The sequence below is a fragment of the Zootoca vivipara genome, chromosome 13 (genome assembly GCF_965207765.1).
Source record: "Zootoca vivipara chromosome 13, rZooViv2.hap1.1, whole genome shotgun sequence".
Lineage (NCBI taxonomy): Eukaryota > Metazoa > Chordata > Lepidosauria > Squamata > Lacertidae > Zootoca > Zootoca vivipara.
The window spans coordinates 23,490,680-23,514,104 of NC_142596.1; positions in this window are offsets into that span (position 1 = coordinate 23,490,680).

Here is a 23,425-nt window from a genome sequence, read left to right on the forward strand (position 1 = left end):
AACTTAAGAGATGGAAAAATTTCCACAGAAAAATAAGGCTCTGGGAAAAAACCATCACTGGTTGGAGCCCAGCAATATCTGAAGTGCAGGAAAATTCCAATCCCTACACTAAGGCAAGTCAGTATTCTTTTCCCACCTATTACAGATAGCTGGGGGGAGGGGAGATCAGGTGACACAAAGGACCAATAAGATGCTCTCTTTGGTTCTATAAGGCTACTAATTCTGTCCTGATCCTTCACTTGGGCATAGACACAGTTCCTTTTGGACAGTCCAGTTTTGCTTTTACCCCACCAACCCTGACGAAGAATGGTGCTCGACTTCATCTGTTAATGCTCCCGGCCAGTTGAACAGTCAGAACCTCCTGGATCTCATCTTCAAACCTCCCCTTGCTCTTGAAAAGCCTTGAGGTCTTCTGCAGGAATAATAAATACTATATCATTTTTCAAAACTCAAAGTCTTAAAAATCATCTTTATGGGACTAGGAAAAGACTGCCATATGAATTCTCCTACCTCCAAGGAACCTTGAAGGCTTTAACTGGAAAAGCAAAATCCCTTTTAATAAAATGACCTTTGGGGTTGTTGTGAGCACTCTCTCCTTCTGACATTTTTTAACAAGCCTGCCTGTGAGGGTTGATTGGCTTATTTGTACAGTGCTCCTGGGCTGAAATTGGACTGTAATTAAGTTGTTAGTTTATAAACACTTGCCTGGAGCTCACTGTATCTTCTGGTCTTTGGCACATTTCCCCCCCTGGTCCAAAGTCTCTTGCACACAAAAAGAATTAAACGCAGCAATTCTCAATCCTCATTCCTGGTACTCGCCCCCCTGCCCACCTCACCGCCCCCTTCCTTTTCACTGCAATGGTTACTTTGGCAAGAGATGGGCATGAGCAAATGGAATCGTAGCCTGAAGAATATCGGCTTCTCTGTATGTTTGCGTATGAGATGAGGAATAGTGTGTGCGACTTATGAAACGACTTTGTCAGGGATTTGCACTTTCCCAAGGCCCTTCTCCATCTTCCCCAGGTACCTAAAGTGCTATTAATAATAATGATAACAACAACACTGATTTCTTAATCACCACCTAAACTTCCATCTCAAGGCAATTTACATACATATAAAATACTTTAAAACTGTTTAAACCACAAAAAAGCCACAAGTACATTTAAAACAACACTAGAAGTGGACACTCACAGTAAAGAGTGCCCAGCTGGGGAGCCTGCAGGAACAATAATGTACATTGGTACCTCGGTTGTCAAATGTCTCCATTGGCAAACGTTTCAGAACTCAAACGCCAAAAACCTGGAAGTAAATGCTTCCATTTTCAACCACCAAGTCGACCGGCTTCCACTGCGTGCTGCTCAATTTTCTCAATGAAAGTTGCAGATTGCCCTTTGCGCCTCGGTTTTCAAACATTTCGGAACTCGAATGGTCTTCTGGAACGGATTAAGTTAAAAAACCGAGGTACCACTGTATTCAGTTGTTTCTTGAAGGTGCAGATAGTTGTAGCTTGACAGGAATGCTATTCCACAGACAGGGGGAAATACACTGAATGTCCTGCTTTGATTGCTTACTTATAAGTAGACCCCTTATATGCAAGTATAGTCAATGACAGCAGAGTTCCTCCCTGGAATCCAAAAAGGACAAACCACTGCTGAGAAAACTAGTTCCTGAGCAATGAATCATGTCAAACAACATCAAAAGCAAGAAGAATAGGACAACAGTGGACATGACTACCTCATTGTCTAATAGGTGAATGGATACAGCTGGATAGATCAGCTGAGATGCTACTTAACCCTGGCAACTTTTGCCAAGAGCTCAAGTCACTGCAGATGTTTTCTGCTCTCTGATCCATGAGACTGGCTGCACTTATGGTGTTTTCACTCAAAAGGTAAATGGACATTTGGGGCTTTAGCTGAACATGAGAATTCTACCAAGCCCATGTGTTTGATGATTTTGAATAAAATATCTGGTCTGTTAGAAATCAAGTCCAAATCTTTGTGCCAGAGGGTGATAAGAGGAATAACAAAGAGATGTGGGTTTCACTCCTCCTATCTCAGTCACAGCAGCTACTATGGATAAATTATCTTAATACAATATATTGAAATAAACGCTGTGGATGTGAGCTTAATATGTAATTTAAAAGATTCTCCAAGTCTGTTTGGATGCCATGTGGATGACTGCAAACAAGACTGGATATCAGTACATGCATTTGTCCTGGAAGACAACATGTTATGCTAGGTAATTGTTCTTTTAAAAAAATCAATAAAGTTTGTAATATTTTTAAAATGAGGATGGCTATCACCATTTTTAGTAGCCAGTGTTCTCTGTCTGCTAGCATAAGGACTCCTGTACTAGCAGATGGGTGCATGTTAATGTTGCACAACAGAGGAATCCAATGCAACAGTTGCACTAGCAGAAACTAGTTGCACCACAGATTGTTCTGAAACAGATGACACAAAGTTGCCAGAAACCTGCTTTTGCATTCTCTTGCTCTTCCCATCAATATCCCGCTGGTGCCAAAAGTCTCACCAGCAGAGTAAGAAAACCAAGTTACTTTAACTTAGTGCTATGCAGCAGCTCACTGGAAGCACAGATCGTGAAGCTGAGGCTCCAATACTTTGGCCACCCCATGAGAAGAGAAGACTCCCTGGAAAAGACCCTGATGTTGGGAAAGATTGAGGGCACTAGGAGAAGGGGACGACAGAGGACGAGATGGTTGGACAGTGTTCTTGAAGCTACGAACATGAGTTTGACCAAACTGCGGGAGGCAGTGCAAGACAGGAGTACCTGGCGTACTCTGGTCCATGGGGTCATGAAGAGTCGGACACGACTAAACGACTAAACAACAACAACAACAGTGCTACGCTGCATGAAACCCCTTAGTCAATTGCACAATGGTCCATCTATTTCTGTATGAGGATGCCTAGGTGAAAACTATATTGCTAAAGTAAAAGAAGAAGAAGAAGCATGCATTAACTCTACAGTCTGAGCATCTGGAGGGATTCATATTGGTGAAGGTTGAGTAAGATCTGCAAGCCATGATCCCTCCGTTGACTGCATTTTGTTGAGCCTTATCAGGTAATCACTCTCTCTCCCTCTCTCTCCTTGTTGCATTCATCCCATTAAGAGGCACTTCCAAACCAAGTTCAGAGATGATTATCGGAGTGTTCTCCTTTTCCACCAATCCCAATACCACCTTGGGAAAGAAACTTTGATACCAGAGACTGAGAGAAAGTCGATCAGCTGACAGTGAGGAAATAATCTCTGCTATTGATTGCCACTTCAGGCCTCGGATTCATCACACATCAAAAGGATGAGGTGAGAGGAAGGAGAGGATGGAATAACCTTTGAGGCGCAGAAAGGTAAAAGCCCAAAATGGATGCATATTTATTTATTTATTTTTGTTTTAGGCTACCCCCCCCATCCCATTCACCTTGAGGCTGGTTACTTTCAGGGCTGTGTGTCTTCGCTTGGGGCAGGGGAAGGATCAATACCAAATTAATTCAAATTCTGAAGTTGCAAGAAGTGAGTTCTGCTAACTGAGAGAAGGGCTATTGCTCAGTGGTGGAGCATCTGCTTTGCATTCAGAAGGTCCTAGGTTCAGTCCCTAGCATTTCCAGGTAAGGCTGGGAATCTCCTTTGTTGGGAACCTAGGAGAGTCACTTCCACTCAGTGCAGACAATACTGAGCTAGATGGACCAATCGTCTGAGAAGGCAGCTTCCTTATGAGATCCAGTTGATCACTCTTTGTATCCCATTCAACCCTCTGCTTCAAGTGCTGCCACCCTGCCCCACCCCAGCTTGACCATAATATGCCAACTTCCTAAATGCAGTACCGTTACATAGCTCCTTGATTAAACTCAAAAGCCTCTATGTAACTGGGAATATTGGGGGGAGGGATTGAATGAAGAAGGCATAATGTTTTAATTTTTACAAGCACATTTAAAGGTAGGAGGCTTCCCTTTAAAAAAAAAACTTCCCCCTTCAAGTGAGCATGGATGAATGGGAGGGGAGCACTGAGAGTTGAACTGATTCAAATATTGCTTCAGCTGAGTTTAATGTTCACAGCAAGCAACAGAGATCAGCAAGAATTCCCCCCCCCATTTGCTTCAGCTTGGCTTTGAAGTGATCTGAATAATTACCCCCCCCCCGGCCCCCCACAAACCAAGTGACATTTCTGAGTCAATCTGGGTTTTGTAAATCACTTGCCAAGCCAGAACCCCTTTCCCCCAAACCCTTCCTAATCATCCATTTTGCTCCCAATATTCTACCCCCTTTATAAAAAGAACACCTTCCTTTTTCAATAGAATTAACTGTCTGGGGCATCAGTGTCAATGGGGCTCAAAATGTGGTAAGACTAAATGTCTGCTCTCTCTCCCTTTCCTTCCCTCCTCTCCCTCTCTTCCTTTCTTTATATCAGTAGATGGACATAGGGAAGCTCAGGTCTGTGGCCCAAATGTAGCCCTACAGGACTCTCTATTTCACCCTCAGATCACTCCCCAGGCCACCCCCACCCCCATCACTAGCCTTGCTTTGCTCTTGTCCTTTGTTTTCTGCATGATGAAGCTTTTGGAAAGCAAAATATCCACATGGGGTTGGGTGGGGGGTGTCATTCAGCTCCTGCATTTGAAAAGTCTCAGTCCCTGATCAGGAGTTTTGTGTAACATCTTCCACTTTCCCTGGAGAAGTCTACAAAGGCATCTTTCTCAGGCTTTATTACTAGCTGATGCAGAAGCCACGATGAAGTTTATATTGATCATCATCAAGATACCAATTACCAGAAGGGGTTGGGGAAACTGGTCCCCCACTGTACCGCCCCCTGCTTCTATTATTGTTGTAAGGATGTAAATCATCCACTTGTCTAAGGCTTTCCAATAATTACGGTGTTGGGACCCGCTGCCCTGGTTATCTGTTCCATTCTAAGTGTCTTTGCATCATTTAGTACTTTGCCATATCGATTCCAGGCAATGTTACAGGCAAAGGAATCGAAGGCTTGCCTTGTGATTTTCGAGCATGTCCAACACACAGGGCAGACTTCCTCGCAGAGACACCCTAAGCACAGGGACTTTAAATACAAGCATGTGGCAATCTAACTCATGGTGGTTTCCTTGTCTCAAGCACTCCTGATCAATTAAGGCTCCCGTCAACATTTCCAGCATTTATACAACAGCAGAAGAAGAAGACACAACTTAGGACGTGAGAGGCAGAGAATATAGCAATAGAAAGTGTGGGAAGGGAAGGGAGGTGAAATTATGTGTGTTGCTATATTAGTAGTAGTAGTAGTATTAAATTATTAAATTATTTATACCCTGCCCATCTGGCTGAGTTGCCCTAGCCACTCTGTGCGGCTTCCAACACATATAAAACTTAAATGTCGAGCATTAAAAATTTCCTGATACAGGGCTGCCTTCAGATGTCTTCTAAAAGTTGTGCAGTTCTTTATCTCCTTGGCATATGATGGGAGGGTGTTCCACAGGGTGGGTGCCACTGCCAATAAGGTCCTCTGTCTGGTTCCCTGTATTACCTGTTGCAGTGCATGTGTCACACTAGATTTCCTTCACACCAGCGGGGTGGGGTGTGTGACACAACAACGGATGTCATTGGACAACGTCACTACTCCCTACCCTGCCTGCTCCTGTATGCTTCTGTTTCCTGATGATTATTCCATGAAAACAGCAGGAAAGAACTGTATGTGGCTATATCGTTCCAAATTTTGTCGTTTTACTCCCACAATTTTCTGAGTTAAGGGGGCTGCAAATGTGTGGGCTTTTTTTTCCTGGAATAAAACAACCTGGAAATGAGCACTAAACATGCACTGTGTTCCATTTAGTTTTCTGGAAGTGGCTTTCACATCATTTGAAAGCTCGAATACAAAATTGGGGAAATGGAACGAACTGTCATGTAAAGGCTTTCCTGTATCTGCCAGTGTTCAGTCAGCAGTATTTGGGAGCTCACCACCAATAGTTCCCCCCTTGTTATGAGTCCCATCTGCTGGCATTCTGAGAGACAATGCCTCTGTACCTCAAAATAACCGTGAATAGCGTTTAATTTGCTTTACACCACAGTCAAGCAAACTTCGACTCCTTTTGGAAGCCAAGCAAATGTACACCATTTGAAACTTTGGCCCAAGGAATTCTCACAGTTCCCAAAGGGTTTCAGAGGGATGCGAGTCAACATACTTCCTGCCGAAAGGGGAAAGCGGGGGGGTGTCTCAGGATATTTTAGTGCACCTTTTCTACTTTATTGCGGCCCCGAGGTCATTAATTTTATAAAGGTCAGGTTTAACATGTTTATTTCACTTGGTGTTCTGCCTGATAGAAAAAGATACAGACATATTAATAGTTCTCAAAACGAATCTGACGTTCCGTTCACTTGGGGGAATCACGGCCAATGTTTCCTCTTGAAAATGACACTTCATTTTGGAATCTGCCACAGCAAAGCGTCCCAGCCCGAAACATCTGGTTGGCATACACAATGGAACCTTGCACCTGGGAACATGTCGAATGTTGATTTTGAAACCGTTTGTCCATTCTCCACTTGCATAAAAATATGTTTTAGGCTGTTAAAATGTGCTTTTGGCAGTCAGCTGTGATAATGCAAGGCTGTTTGTCTTGGAACTGTCTCTGACCAAAATGTGCCGGCAGCTAAGCCTGGATATTCTTTTGGGGAGGAGGGTTTGCTTTCTTCCCCCTAAAGAATGAATACAGAGGTCGTACTTAAAGGCAAATCATAATATGGGTGTTCACACATTACATTCAACGGGTGTATGATCTGTGTGCACAAATAGTTCAGCTGGTATACATGTGCTGTATACAGTCTATACGTTTGTGTATACAACAGCTGGGCTCTGCAAATAAATAAAGGCTTGTTCACATGTTACATTGAACGCAGGTACAAGCTGTCTCTACATACGTCCAAGTTTGTGGAAGTGTACATGATACATTTGTTCTTTCCCACTACCTGCTATCTGTTCCTTTTAACTGGAAATGTACGAGTTTGAACCATGTGCTCTGTTGCCACACTGAGCTACAACCCTTCCCCCCCCCCCAAATAAAGTAAGATTCCAGGCCTCATGCTTCTGAATAAAGGGCTGGTTTAAATAGGAACACTGGAAGCTGTGTTATACTGAAACAGAGCATTGTACCATCTATCTCAGACTTGCTCCTAAACTGACTGGCAGTGGCTCTCCAATGCTTTCTAACTTTTAAAATAAATAGGTTTTCCAGATTAAAATTTTACAGTCACATATTCAGCATACAACATAAAAACAAGATTCCAAGGGATCCTTTGGACTTCCCTCCTCCCCTTTGTGGGTCCTATTGTTAATCATTTCTTACTGCATCTTTTATAATAATCCAAATCTTTTCTCTCTCCACTGCATCCAAAATTCAGCATTAAACTACAAGTGATGTATTCCAATCCTACTAACGATTTTAACTGTTTACAATGGTCTTTAAGATAAGTTATAAACTTTCCCCATTCCTTATTAAAATTTTGGTCTTCCTGATTTCTGATTCTTCTGGTCATTTTAGCCATTTTGGCATAATCCGTCAACTTGATCTGCCATTCTTCTCTGGTAGGGTCTTTATCTTCTTTCCATCTCTGGGCCAATAACATCCGCACAGCTATGATCGCATACATAAATAGTCTTTTCTGCTCTCTTGAGATTTCAGGAGTGGTTCTCCAGGGTTTCAACCAGGATAACATTCCTAGACCCACCAGAAGACACAAGCGATTGAATCTGGGACTTTCTAAATCATGTGTTTCTACCACTGTGCTGTGTCACCCCACCCCTTATAAAGGGGCCATGTGCTCTCAGGCACACTGTCAGGCTATGCAAGGGGTAGTGAGGCTCAACAAATCCAACCAGCAGTTTCCTGCGAATTGTGCGCACACCCAATAACATTCCCTGGAATTTTCTGCAGCACAATAGAGTTCCATGGCCAATGCATGGAGATTCTTCGGCAGAGACATTGACATAGAAAGGGTTCCCTGGAGGTAAAAGGTTTGGGAAACCAAACCCTCTCATTGGACTCAGTTATTTTTGCAGAGAACAGCTTCCCCCATCTGTGCTGTCCATTCATTCGTGTGTGTGTGTGTGTTTCATTCGTGATAAAAATCATTCTAGAGGAAAGAAGTGAACTTTCAACAGCTGAAGCATCCTGCTCATTCTCACACCTCCTGTGTGGCCCTGGGTGAGTCTGTTGACCTCTGTGTATCTTAACAAGACAACCCAGCTGGAACGTCGGGCAAGAAGAGGGCCTCTTGCTGGCAAACAGATTGAGATTTTCCTTGGTAAATAGATGACACACTTGCACAAAATGGGACGGTTATTTTTACGGCGCACAGAGAACAACCTCCCACTGAGATAAGCTTAACACAGCTTCAGGCTTCTTCTTCTTCTTTTTACTGTCCAAAATCATAGATACGTTTACAGGCACCAATGAACAGTTCAGAGTTAAAGAAAGTCTACGACGGTATTCTAGGACAAAGTCCTGGGATACTGCAAATGAACTAGACTAGCATAGATGCTATTTTGCCCATCCATGCCTCCTATTTACCTCAGTAAATACCCCCCTCAAAAAACCATAAGACATAAGAGACTGTTTGCTCTCATTGCCCAGCTGTTGTTTACACTTGCTTGGCCCTTTCTACATTGACCATGTCTCATTAAATTTGCCCACATTCCCTTCTATTCTGAACAAATAACTCCTCTCTGTGACCATGACAGCAGTGGCTAATGTAGGTGATCCCTGCCCTGCCAAATGATGGGTGGCATTCCTGCATTATTTTGTGGTCCTCTTTTTCTGCTCTTTTGGATGTGTCAAGCATTTTCTGTTATCCCATGCTACCACAGCAGCCATTTTGTATTCTGGCCAACAACCCAATGGCAGCCATTTTGTGACTGGTGCCCATGGCAGGTTTTCAGAATTCCAAATGTGCCCTCTGGCCCAAAGAGGTGGGCGACTTCTGGGGTAGGAACACATGTTGCTTCTGCCAAACCAAAGCCCCAAGCGATGGTGTCAGTGAGTGCTGAAGGAACTGTCACTTAGCTGAGTCAGTAAGATTTTAAAAGGTCACGTCTTTGGCTCAGAAGGGCATCCTCCTGCATTGCTGCTGTCTTCCCATTTGTCTTCTGAACTGGGAGGGAACCTGTTGGAAATGTAAAGGTCTTAAGTGGCCAATCTTAAGAACTTCTCACTGCTGCCCCATGTGGAGAGAAATGTCACTGCAGCTGCTCAGGAAAATGATGATGATGATGATGTAGAATCATGGAATCATAGAGTTGGAAGAGACCACAAGGGCCATCCAGTCCAACCCCCTGCCAAGCAGGAAACACCATCAAAGCATTCTTGACATATGCCTGTCAAGCCTCTGCTTAAAGACCTCCAAAGAAGGAGACTCCACTGCCGAACAGCTCTTACTGTCAGGAAGTTCTTCCTAATGTTTAGGTGGAATCTTCTTTCTTGTATTTTGAATCCATTGCTCCATGTCCGCTTCTCTGGAGCAGCAGAAAACAACCTTTCTCCCTCTTCTATATGACATCCTTTTATATATTTGAACATGGCTATCATATCACCCCTTAACCTTCTCTTCTCCAGGCTAAACATGTCCAGCTCCCTAAGCTGTTCCTCATAAGGCATTGTTTCCAGGCCTTTGACCATTTTAGTTGCCCTCTTCTGGACACATTCCAGCTTGTCAGTATCCTTCTTGAGTTTTGTTGTTGTTGTTGTTGTTGTTGTTGTTGTTGTTGTTGTTGTTTTCATTTATATACCTCTTTATGTTTTTAAGAAAAATCTCAAAGCAGTTTGCAAAACATTAAAAGATAAAATGAAGCACTCCAATACTGAAGGAAGTCAAATATAATGTACACAGTTAACAGAATACTAAGATATTATCTTAAAGATTTCAAAATAAAACATTACAAAGAAGGCAAACTAAGGAATAAACATTTATTGCAACAAAGTTATGCACACACACACATACACACACTTATCTTAAACATCTTTGCTTTTGGGTGCAGAGTGAGGGGTCACCTCTTGCTAAGGGTGTTCTGCCCTCTCACTTAGGGAGGTTCTGCAAAAGCTGTGTTGCAAACTACTGCTGATTCACCTGGGGCGCCAGCTTGAATAAAATATTGGGGTGGGGAGGCAGGTAAGCCTTGTCTCGCTGCCTCACATAATTGATCACAAGATGCAGCACACACACGCCATTTGAATGGCAACTTGGGGGGGGGGCTCAAATATTTTATTGGGGAGCTGAAGGGACCTTGGCCCCTAGGAGTTAGCTCCTATGCACCGAATAAAAACCCCACCCCTGTTACAGGGTCACAGTCTAAGGTGTCTGAAGATGCCACTACTGCCCTTTAGAGGGGTGAGTTTGTCGCTGACTCTTTTTTAGGAGAAGACACGAATGTCTCTCTCCCATGGACAGCTGTGCCCAATAGCAGGGGAACAACCGGGCTGTAATTTAAGCCTTCTTTACCTCCCCCTCCTCCTCTTTTGCAGCATCCTCCCTCCCTCTACACTGTAAGTTTTTGGCTAGTCACCCTTTCCGAAGACTGCATAGGAATTTTTTTGGGCGGGGAGAGCCTCTGATTGGCTCTTTCTGCCTACTCCACTTGGTAGGGAGGATTCTCTGATTTGCTCTTAATATATGTACTTGTTTGATCTGTTTGGGATTTAGCACAAGCAGGTAAGGGAATTTAAGAACTTAATTATCAGGGCCTGGGTGTGCAGTTGGGTTCACATACCCTAAGGCTCACTTTGTAGTAGTAGTAGTAGTAGTAGTAGTAGTTGTTTGTATCCCGCCCATCTGACTGGCTTGCTCCAGACACTCTGAGCGGCTTCCAACACATATAAAAACATTATAAAGCACCAAACATTGAAAACTTGCCTATTCAGGGCTGCCTTCAGATGTCATCTAAAGGTTGTATAGCTTCTTATCTGCTTGACATCTGATGGATGGGCATTCCACAGGGCAGGTGCCACTACCACGAAGGCCCTCTGCCTGGTTCCCTGTAACTTCACTTTTTACAGTGAGGCAACTGCCAGAAGGCCAGAATTTTCTCCCATTCCCTGGATGGGGAGCCACAGGATGTGGCTGTTTGCACTGAAGGAATGCTTCCCTCACATACGTCAATTCCAACTCACTTGCTCAGACTTACATAATTTGGTCGTTGTTTGGCAGGTCTTCTATTGTTATATGTGAGTAAATAATACTTCTATCTCTCAAGGCTTCTTCCATGGTGTTCTGTTGGTATTCAAAGACCCTCCAAGTATCCCTATTTTCCAGAGACATCCCAGATTTAGAGAAGCCATCCCGGTTTCTGATTTGATCCCAGAATGTCTCACTTTTCCTTAGGATGTCCCTATTTCCATTGGAGAAATATTGGAGGGTATGGTAGGTTGTCCCTATTTTCATTGGAGAAATGTTGGAGGGTATGGAGTTATCCAACCCACCCCCTCCCAAGCCATCTGAAGGCAATCCTGTATAGGGAAGGTTTTTTAAAAATGTTTTATTATATTTTTATATATGTTGGAATCTGCCCAGGGTGGCTGTGGCAACCCAGTAAGATGTGTGCAGTATAAATAGTAAAATCATCATTATGGAATGGGGTGTCCCTATTTTCATCTGGGAAATCTTGGAGGGTATGCAATCAGCAACAGGGCACAACAACACAAATACGTTTCTCATCTGTGCAGGCAGCTAGACACTCTAAAGGTCTTGTTCCATTGCTAAGTGTGTGGGTTGTTTGTGGAAAGGTCCTCCTTACCTGACTGCTTTTTCCCTGCAGATTCGGGAATCAGCCTTGCAATGCATTATTTCCACTGGTGATTTTTATATATGTCAGCCTCCAGCTGGGGAGATCCCAGCCAACGGCTCAAATGTAAACTCGCAAAGATGCCTTGTGCCTGTTATTTTCCAGTGAAGTGTGGAGTAGAATAAACTCCTGTTCTGGGGCAGCCCAACTGAAAAATGGAGTGCTTTCATATAGCAGGGTCTCCAGCAAACCCGCCAGACCAAGCAAGGAATTATTAACAAAACCCAGGAGCCAGGAGTCAAGGTGGAACAGGAGAGAGCTGCCATGGCCTAAGATAATTTACTTGATAAACATTTTGACCAACGTCTGAGTGTGTTTCCAAGACTTCGCTGACTCACACTTTTTAGCAAATATCTTCACATCAGTTCAGACACAACAATTTTGACCTGGAATGGGTGGGCTGCCTTTTGGGAAAAAAATTTTGGGCAAACCAAAGTGTATATACACTGACTAGTATTTTGAGAGGCAACACTGGAATTTTGGACATCAGAAATGCTTTCAAAGGAGAGACGTAACTAGGTAATTTTAGATGCTGGGCATAATGGTCTCATGGGGGGTGAATTCAGACAACCACGTGTATTCAGTTGCGAAACACAACAACATCTCTCTTCTTCCTTCCCCCTCCAGAGTGTAGAAGTGTGGGTGCAGCCATAGCTGCAGCACTGCTCAGAGGCCTTCTACATGCCATCTGAAGGTCACCTGTTTCTACAAACACTAGGGGTGGCCCAGCACTGCCTGAGTTGAATCAGGAAGGTGCTGCTCCCCACCCCCACCCCTCCAAAGCTTCACTTACTGGGGTTCTGTGACGGGTTTCTGGGTTCCGGCAAAATCTCATGAGAGGTCTGTGAGATCTCGCCAGAACCCACACCTGCCTCTCCTGGCTTCTCCAGCAGTGGTAGCAGGGACTGGTGGGATGGGCACTGGCTAAGGCTGCTGCCTCAGGCCACCTCATGGATGGGCTGGCCCTGCACACATCAAGCCATAGAATTGTAGAGTTGGAAAGGACACCGTGGATCATCTAGTCCAACCCCTTGCAATGCAGGAATCTCAACTAATGCATCCATAATAGGTGGCCATCCAACCTCTGCTTTAACACCTCAAATAAAGGACGAAGAAGAAGAGAAGAAGAGTTTGGATTTGATATCCCGCTTTATCACTACCCGAAGGAGTCTCAAAGCGGCTAACAATCTCCTTTCCCTTCCTCCCCCACAACAAACCCTCTTTGAGGTGAGTGGGGCTGAGAGACTTCAGAGACGTGTGACTAGCCCAAGGTCACCCAGCAGCTGCATGCAGCCCCAGCGCTTCCATTAAGGCGGACTAGGCCACGGCCTAGGGCGCCAAAATGGAGGGGGCGCTGACCAGGCTGCCCACCGCCAACCGCCGCCCGCCGATGCTGCCTCAGGCCACTATCCGGAGGCACGCAGGGAGCGTGGGCTTGGGGCCGCCTCCTCTGAACAGCTGAAAGGCGGGTGAGGCGGCCCCAGGCTCGCACTCCCAGCGAGAAGTTCTGGAGGGGAGCGGGGAGCGGCAGAGAAGTGGCAGCGGCAGAAGGGTGGGAGGAGGCAGCCCCGCCCCCAGGCTCGCGCTCCCAGCAATCCCTGCGCGCCTCCGGAGCTTCGTGCAGGGAGCGGCAGCCTGGGGCCAGCTCAACTGAACAGCTGAGAGGCGCGGCGAGGTGGCCCCAAGCTCGCGCTCTGGGCGCGAAGCTCCGGAGGCGCGCAGGGGGAGCATGAGCCTGGGGCCACCTCGCTGCACCTCTCAGCTGTTCAGTTGAGGCGGCCTCAGCCTCCCACTCCCCACGCAAAGCTCAGCAGGCGCGCTGGGGTGTGCATGCGTCATGACGCAGGCGCCCGGGGGGCGCCAGAAAGTGTTTTGCTTAGGGCGCAAAAAGCCCTAGCACCACGCCTGGCTGCATGTGGAGGAGCGGAGACGTGAACCCGGTTCCCCAGATTACAAGTCTACCGCTCTTAGCCACTACACCACACTGGCTCTCAGTGTGAGTCCACAACCTCCCATGAGAGACTGTCAAACAGCTCTTCATGTCAGAAAGTTCTTCCTGATGTTTAGTCGGAATCTCCTTTCTTGTAGCTTGAATCCATTGGTTCGGGTCCTAGTCTCCCGAGCAGGAGAAAACAAGCTTGCTCCATGTGATAGCCCTTTAGATATTTGAATATGGCTCTCATAACTTCTCCCTCTCCCTCTCTCCCTCTCCCTCTCTCTTTTATAGTGTGTGGAACAGGGGCTGGGAGGGATACAACTCTGGTGTGTTTGTCTAGTGCTGAGGATCAGATAGAGACCCAAATGTCACATTTGGACCCAGGCCTGAGGATACACACCCCTGGTTTAATTAGGAACAGTGGGGTGTATCCAATCCAAATCCTATTCGGAGTAGGCCCATTGAAATTAGTGAACATGACTACCTCAAGTTCCTTACTTTTGGTGGGTATCCTCTGAGTAGGGCTAGCATTGGATACAACACAAAGGCATTTTCATTGATAGCGGAAATATTACTTCCTCTTTTTAAAAACAGATTCTGAAAGCCATCCTCCCCCTTGATTTTTTTCAGCTAGTGGAAACAGCTCCCCCTCGGGGGGAGAAAAGGACAATTATGGACCATCTGTGGAGAGGGGCAGGCTGAAAATGAAGGGAATGGAAAAAAGAAAAAAGAATCTAGGCACAGATGGGCTTTGTCGGAAAACAGCAAAGGGTTTTGGAATCTGGAAGCTGCAGTTTGGTACATTGAATGCTTGTTGAAGGCATCTGCTACACTGGTGGCTTTCACAGAGCCTGAGTGAAAAGAATGTGCCAATGATAAGAGGTCAGCTTTTGAAGACATGGTCATGATACGAAAGGGTCTTGCTTAGGGGTGTCAGAAAATTCTGACAAAAGTGGAAATGGAAGGGGAAATTGCTGGTGTTTGCTCATTCATCCGGTGTACAGAATGGAAATCAATTCAGTGATTGCAATCAATATTCACTGTTGTTGTTGTTGTTGTTGTTGTTGTTGTTGTTGTTGTTGTTGTTCCTTTCAGTCTGCAAATGATACTTAAAGGATTATGTTTCCCCCACCCCCATTTGCATTGTGTTTCCTTTGCAATGAAATGAACAAGGTACAGTAGGATGACAGAATGACAATTAATTGTGTACGTTAAGCAACTTCATCGCAGCAGACATCAAGACACAGAGTGAACCCCTGAGCGGAAGATGAGCTGCAGCGGAACAGACTCAGTGCTGCACACAGGGCAGAAAGACGTTGCTTAAATACTCTGTCAGCAGTTGCATTTGCCTTGCCTGGCAAGATCAGCTGCTCTGGAGCAAACACAGGGCTTCTCCTCTTCCAGGACTGGCATCCCAAGCATTTGGTACAACGAGGCAGCCGCTTCAGGCAGCAGAGGCTGAGGGTCATGGAGAGGGCATTGCTGCTAGTACCACACAACCTGCCTTCTGCTGGTCTGCTGCCATCAGGTGTCATGGCCGGTTTCAAAGTAAAATGCAGCTGTTGGCTGCTGTATATGGAATTGAGGGATAGGCCATTTTGCCCTCCGACTCTGACAGCAAAAATGATCAAGCTCTGTTCTCCTTCACCAAAGCACCTGCTTTGAATCAGCCCTGCTGACCGTTCAGAGTGCTTAGGAGCCCAGGAGGCTGCCCTAGGCATTGGTCCATCTAGCTCCCTATTGTCTAGACCAGGCATAGGCAAACTCGGCCCTCCAGATGTTTTGGGACTACAACTCCCATCATCCCTAACAGGACCAGTGGTCAGGGATGATGGGAGTTGTAGTCCCAAAACATCTGGAGAGCCGAGTTTGCCTATGCCTGGTCTACACTGACTGGTAGTGTAGGCCTGCCACATGACCAAATTTTCCCAGTCATTACCTTGTTTTCAAAGGGGGAATTGATGTATGGGGAGGGGAATTTCCAAAAGGCGGTGGTCAACAACTTTCAGGGTGTCCTGGTTTTTACTTTTTGAAATATGGCAACCCTATCTAAGGTAGTGACTCTCAGGGGTTTAGACAGGACATTCCCAGCTCTACCTGGAGATGCTAGGGGGCTGCCGTTGAGTGGCAATGCCACTGAGTGCCAAACAAGCCCATCTGAACTCAGCCCTAATCAAATGTGGGGGGGGAGGGGAGAACAGGTTGGATGTTCAAATGAGTCAAATTATCGTTTCAGCCTAGTGCACCATCCCCCCCCCCATTCAATCTTCCTAAAGTGAAAAATGAAGGTTACTTCCATGCATTTGGCAGGCTAGAGCAGAGCCTCTCTTTCCAAGCAAGTCCCTCTGAGATTGTAGTTAATGCTTCTGCATCTGCCAAGGAACAGGCCTTTCTGCTTTGTTATGTGCAACAAATCTTTTCTTCTTTCTTAAAACATTTTCAGGCTCTAAATCATACTGGCCTGAGTTCCACAACAGGAACGATACAGCAGTTTGCTTCCCTAACATGAAGCTGCAAGGATCTGAAACAACTACATTATCCTTTTAGTCTTATTTTAATATCCAGCACAAACGTGATACATTATTTTTAAAGGAAAATAGCAGAAGAACATAGGAAGCTGTCTTTATCCTGAGGCAGACAGCTGGCCCTTCTATCTTAGTATTGTTTACACTGGGGACGGGGAACCTGATGCTTGGGGGAGGGGGGTTGGCCCTCCAAGCTCCTCTATCTGGCCCTTGCCATTCTTCCCAGGCCACACCCCCTCAGCAGCCACACCTCCTCTCCTCATATCACATCCCTCATATCACATACCACTTATGCGCATTCCACTTGCGTGTGGCTGAGTTTATGTGGGTCACCGCAAAATAAATAAATAAAAAGACTGCCTTCCCCCCCTCTCTCCCCTCCCTGCATGTCCTCCCTATTAAAGTGGGGTGCTCTGCAATATGCGCACAGGGACCCATAACGTAACCCTGTGTAAGGGGGGGGGGGCGCCGGCTGTATAACAATATGTAAATATGATACTGCACTTAAAACTGTTTCATAAAACAAATAACTTCTAACCAACAAAGGTTGCAGAAATCCTGTGCACCCTTATGTGAGAGAAAGTCTCACCAGAATCAGCCGAGCTTGTTGACTTTGAAATGAAGATGTTTCTGATCGGTTCATATTACAGTGGTACCTCGGTTTACAAACACAATTGGTTCTGGAAGTCTGTAATTAACCTGAAGCGTACTTAACCTGAAGAGAACTTTCCCACTGAAAGTAATGGAAAGTGGATTAATCTGTTCCAGACGGGTCCGCGGAGTACTCAACCTGAAGCGTACTTAACCCGAGGTATGAGTGTAATTGGTTCCAGAAGTCCGTACTTAACCTGAAGCGTACTTAACCTGAAATGAACTTTCCCATTGAAAGTAATGGAAATTGGATTAATCCGTTCCAGACAGGTCCGCAGAGTACTTAAACTGAAAATACTCAAACCAAGGCGTACTTAAACCGAGGTGTGACTGTATAACCACTTCCATAGGGCTCTGTATACTCCCAAAAAGCTTCAGAATGAGTCAGAATGTTGCAGGAGTAAACTGCAACTTTCCATCTCTATGTAAAATAAATAAATAAAGCCAATTGACTTATGAATTCTGACACACTTTCATTAAACCCTTGATGCCTTGTATTATGTAATTGATGTGTGCTGTTTGTTATGGTTTGCAGTTTGGCAAATTGCAATTAAATTGTTATGGCCTTCAGTTAATGCAATAAGCTCGATGATGATTGTGATGATAAAAGCCAATTATCAACCAGGATTTACTGATCCATCATGGGATCAAAGGTAGATCTTCTGATTTCCACTGAAAAAAATTAAAAATCCTTAATGCTATTAAAAATTTGATAATACATCTAATTATTTCAAATCTCGTTCTAATTTCTTTCCTATTTCCCAGGTACAGTTAACAGAGCATGTTGCTATCATTTGAAAAATGACACTGATTGCCTGTATCCAGATTTATTATTATTCTTAAACAAGGCCATTGTGTGTGTTAGCATAACTACAGGTTTTTTAAAGCTATCAATAGACCTGCTGTTACTAGGCAGAGACCAGAGCGAAGAACCCAGCGTCTCCAGAGAATTTATTTTATTGCGGTATCGATCGCAAGGTGAAAGGAATAATTAAAATGAGGTTTCACGTCAATCGTAATAAGTCAGTATGGCCCTTGCTTTTGGCACAAATCGTTACTGAAAGCCCCCAAGGTGGCTGGTGGTTTTGTGTGCTGGTTATATTCCTTCCTCTACCTTGGAGGGGGGGGGGGGAAGCCCAGGGAAAATGCCACCATGAAGCTGGCTGCCCTCCTTGGCTGCTGCAGCTGCTACTGTTTTAGAGTCATCCAGTGCTTTCTGCTAACACTGTGCCGGGAGCTGTACAGAAATTAATTTAGCAGCTATGCCATCCCTGCTTGAAAAATTTACAAGGCAGGCAAGATGAGTGAAGGAGGTGTGTGTGTGTGTGTGTGTTTTTCAGCTGATCCGTTCTGAGGAAGAGAGATTGGAGGGTCTGTTTTGTAGCAGAGCTCAGCTTGACAGATTCCCCTCGCTGCCTCCCCACCAGGGGTGTCCAAAAATGAAGACACTTGTGTTGATCTATTGCACACACGAAAGTGCACCAGTACTTAGCACAATGCACCATTTGTTAGGGGCAGATTGTAGCCATAGAATAGTGAGCTGGGAAAGGCTGGTTAGAGTACTGGACAACCTAGATACACATTTCTAATCCTCCACATGGCATGATTGCAATCCTATACCTAGGTGCCTAGGACAAAGCTCCATTGAACCCAATCGGGCTCGCTTCTGACCGCGGAGGCACAATGGACAAATCACACCAAGCTCCTGAAAGACATTTTTCAGCCAGCTGAGATGCAACCTTTGCCAGCAATCTTGCAAGGAAGCGTTACCTTTTGAACTGCTAGCATGAAGAAGAGACCCCATCAAAAGAAAGGAAATGAGTGCCTAGCCTCTGCTTGTAGTCCCTTCTAACCCTATGATTCTCCTGATTAGTACTTTTAGTATAGATGGTTATGGTTCGTCCACACTTTTGCTTGTCGCATGCCAAAAAGCATGGGTCTGAACAGTTTCCCACTTGCACTGCTCCTTTCAGGGGAAAACCGCTCTTTAGCTCTCAATCAGAACAAATAGCAATCTGCAGGAAATCCAAATGCCATTTGCTCTGATTGAGTGCTAAAGAGTGGTTTTCCCTGGGGAAAACAGTGGGACAAGAGTGGATGAGCCCCTAGTTGGGTGGTAATTTATAATACTGTTTGCAAACTGGCTTCTTTTCTTTTCTTTTCTTTTTTAAAGGATTCTCACACTGCCCCCACTGCTATGTTATAGTTTATGGGTGTAGTACTTTCTGCGATGCTGTGAGCCACTCTGGACAGGATCCAAGTGATTTCAAAAGCATACAAACCAACTAATTAACAGCCTAAAGATTCTTCCTCAGATTACCAACTCTAGCGGTGACTAGTCGAGAACCAGCAGGGCTTCTGGCTCACAATCACAAAATTGACCATTCCTCTTCCACAGTGCTGGCTGGTATACATTGGGGAAGCAGGGAGACCAACACCAGTGGGAGTCACAACCAATTGTAGCCACAGCCAGAGTCAATCCCATACCCTCCAACATTCCGGTGGTTAAAATCGGGATGTGCGTCTATTGGTGCCGCACTCCCGTGCCAGCCAGCTAACTCATGCCTGAGTGTGGCACCAAAACAGGACATTCTAGGGTCCAATCCGAAGCCAGGATGACTTCTGTAATCCCAAGCTGTTCCAGGAGAATCGGGACAGTTGAGGGATATGCAGTTCAAGTTATGCCTCCATTCTCCATAGGAGACTAAGGAGGATGTGATGAAAGCCAATAAGCAGTGTCAGTGTCCTAGACTGGTTGTAAATAAGAAATGGGTTGGCTGAGGCCAGACTGAGGTTGATGGGTAAGTTGCCCATTTGCCTAAATGGACCTCTAACCACCAAACCCCACACATGCCAAGAAGTAGAGTTCCCACTTGGGGTTGAGTTCTAATGGTGCCACCATCATTAAAAGGGTGTTTATTTCCATGCCAGTTTTCTCTCGGTTTCTCATTTGGTGCTTCGCTTTTGGGCAAAGCAGCTCAGCCTGGAACTGATAACTTTGGCAAATGCTTAGGGTATGCATTTATCAGGCTTTTTTTTTTTAAAAAAAGGTAATTGCATTACCAGAGCCAGGCCGATAAATATCGCTTTCTGCAGCTTCATGATGAGTCACTAAGGGCTAATTATTTCTGAGGCTCCTGGGGCAACTCACCCCCCTTCTGAACCTGGTGAGTCCCATTTGTATAGATTTGGCCAGGGGAGGGTACCTTCCCCCTTCCCCCTTTTTAATTAAAGATTGAATTGAAAATGTCTAGGAGGGGGATGGTAGGAGATCACTCTGAAAGAAGGGGGGGTTGAAAATCCTCAAAGCCCATTCCCAAGAAGAGATCACACTAAGCTAGTCCCAGAGGTTGGCATGGTTGGGCATTTGTCAGGACTCCATTTGTCAGGAGCAGCCTCACAAATAAGAGTCCCCTGGATTTGATGCAGTGAGGAGGTGGTCTCCCTTCTCTCGGTGAGCCTGCCGGAGGTGTCTTGCTCAATGGCTCTCTAGAACCTGGAGCCAGCACTGGTCACTCCAGAGAACCTTGGCATTCCTTGGAAGTTCACCAAACGGCCTTGAGTGAGATCTGCAGAGACAGTCAACTTCCCCGATAGAATCATCTCTGAAGTCAAAGAAGTGACAAACTCTTCTCCATTGTAATCTGAAACAGCTGGTTGTTGATGTCGTGAAAGGGCAGCAAATTCTTAGTTGTTTGTTTCATTTATTCTTGTATTTTAACTCTCAGGGCACAAGAGAAGGACATTTCTAGGTGCCAAAATAACTTGACTCTTTGCTAGCAGACTATTTCCTTGACAGAAAACATCCCCAGCCCATGCCATCAGGGGTTGAACCCGGGACCTTCTTTGTGCAAAGCAGATGCTCTAACACTGAGCTACAGACCATCCTCAAGGAACATAGGAATCTGCTTTGTCAGACAATTCGTCCATCTAGCCTTGTGTTGCATATACTGATTGACAGGAGTTCAAAAACGAGTCTCTCTCAGACCTACCTGGAGATGCCAGGGATTGAACATGGAACCTTCAGCATAGAAAAAACGATGCTCTACCACTGAGCTATGTCTCCTCCTCTGGAACATAGGAAGCTGTGTTAGACCAAGTCAGACCACTGATCAGCACTGTCTGGCAGTGCCTCTCCAGGCCTCTCCCAGCCCTATCTGGAGATGCATGCCAAGGACTGAACCTGGGATTTTCTGCATGCAAAGCAGAGGCTCTACGACTGAGAGCTCTACAGCCTTTCCCCCTGCTTAGCAAACTTTCCAAAGATGTGGGACGCATAAATGGTTAAGTGTCTTTGGCTCAGCTTCCTCTCTCTCTCAGTCCCTGCAGATCAGGCCCAGGAGGAAGGCATGAAATTGATAGAGCTAGCATTACGGCATGCAAACCTCGGAAGAAAGGCAAGATAGAGATTTGACCCCCAAGGAAACAGGTGTCAAGGGCAGCTGATGGTTTATCTTTCAGGGAAGGAGAGACAGATGATGAATTCTAAATGAAGAGGAAGCCAGGGGGGAGGAAGGTGATGCAAAACAGGCACCCTCAAAGACACTGGCTGCAGCTGGCTTTGCTGAGAAGGCTGACACAATTCTGGGACGCGGAAGCAACTCCTTATATCACAGCCCAGGCTGTGCCCACAAGAGGCAGGTTTTGGGGACCAGGGCAGAGAAATTCTGCAGGAGGGACTCTATGTTTGGGGGCATTGTTGGAGGAGAAATCGGATCCTCCGGACTGGTGGGGCAGTGGGGGGTATACATTTCTCCTCCTGGAAAAATGCTATGTCATGACAAAGTGTCCCTCCACCATCCCACATGCTGTGCCATACACATACTATAAGTATATCCTATTATTATTATTATTATTATTATTATTATTATTATTATTTCTTACCTAACCTTCACCATAAGGTTCCCATTTAAAACCACAATATTAAAAACAGTTTGAAACAAATTACAGTAAGAAGAACTGGAACGGGTCCTAAAAGCGCCGTATTTTTCTGTGTATAAGATTATGTTTTTTGTTCGAAAGTATGTAAAAGATTTGGGATCATCTTATACAGTGGTATCTCGGTTTAAGTACACAATTGGTTCAGGAAGTTCGTACTTAACCTGAAGCGTACTTAACCTGAAGCGAACTTTCCCACTGGAAGTAATGGAAAGTGGATTAATCCGTTCCAGACGGGTCCGCGGAGTACTTAAACTGAAAGTACTCATACCGAAGCGTACTTAAACCGAGGTATGCCTGTGCATGGATAGTGCAAAGGGTGGTCTGGCAACTGGTTGCTGCCGCAAGCAGTAGATTGTCAGCAGCGATAGGGCGGGTAATTGGTGACTGTGGCAAGGGCTGCTGTCGATTGGTGTCTTTTGGTGGTGTGTGTGTCAGCGATTTAGGCAACCCCCCCCCCCCAAAAAAGAAGCTCAGAAACTGTAGGCATTCCCCCCCCAAAAAAAAGCTCAACAACTCTGGGCAATCTCCCCCCACTTTCTTAATTTGTAGTCTTATACATGGGGGCATCTTATACATTGAAAAATATGCTGTGGCATCGGAGCAGGTGGGGGCGTGGCGCACTGCCTGTGTGGGCGTATTGGTGGGCGGGGGGGACAGCCGCGATGGGACCCCACCAGGATCACGCTGCCGGGGTCCCCCTCTTCCTCCACCAGTGAAGATGGTATATCTCTCGGTAGGCACCAAAAAGACCATAGAAATGGCACCTGTCAAATATGCAGCAGGAGGGACCCTGCTTAGGTGCCGCTAAGCTAAAATTGCTTCCAGATTTGTCAAACAGCTTCCTCACCTCCTTGGACAACACCTTTCACCAACCAAGCAGCTTCTAGAGTGTTGGCTTGGGACTTGTAGTCCAAAACATCTGAAAGGCACCAGGTTGGTGAAAGTAGTAATATATTCTGCCGCCCCCGGCCCCGGCCCCCGCCCTCCATTGTTATTGCTATACAGAGGAATGCTCTGAAAGACTGTAAACTTTACTAGGAGTAAAAATCATTGGATGTAGTGCAGGCCTCCATCTGAACAAACCTGTGCTGTAATTAAGTAATTAATTGGTTTAAAGGCTAAAACGAAACAAAGCACCTCTGTTGGTTGATTTAACATCCCTGATATTGCTAGCGCCTGCCCCAAAAGGGAACTGAATTAGAGGGACTGTCAATGGACAGCCGTAATGGAAAAAGAATCTCGCAGGCACCGTACAGTATCTCAGAAATAGCCTGATGGCTATAAGGCTTGGCAGATAATAACTCAGGAGGATTTTAAAAGGTTTTTTTTTTCCTTTACTCTGCAAAGAAAATATTATACCTCCACCATACTCAGCCAAGGTTATCATTTTAATTAGCAATAAATGAGAGCTGGCCAAAGCTCCAGTTTGCTTTTATGTTTCCCTTAATTTCTGGTCAACGTGAGCTAATTGGCAATAAATTAGTCCCCAGATACAAGATACAAGATTGATATTGACAATGGGGAAGATGCTGGAATGCTGAGCCCAGC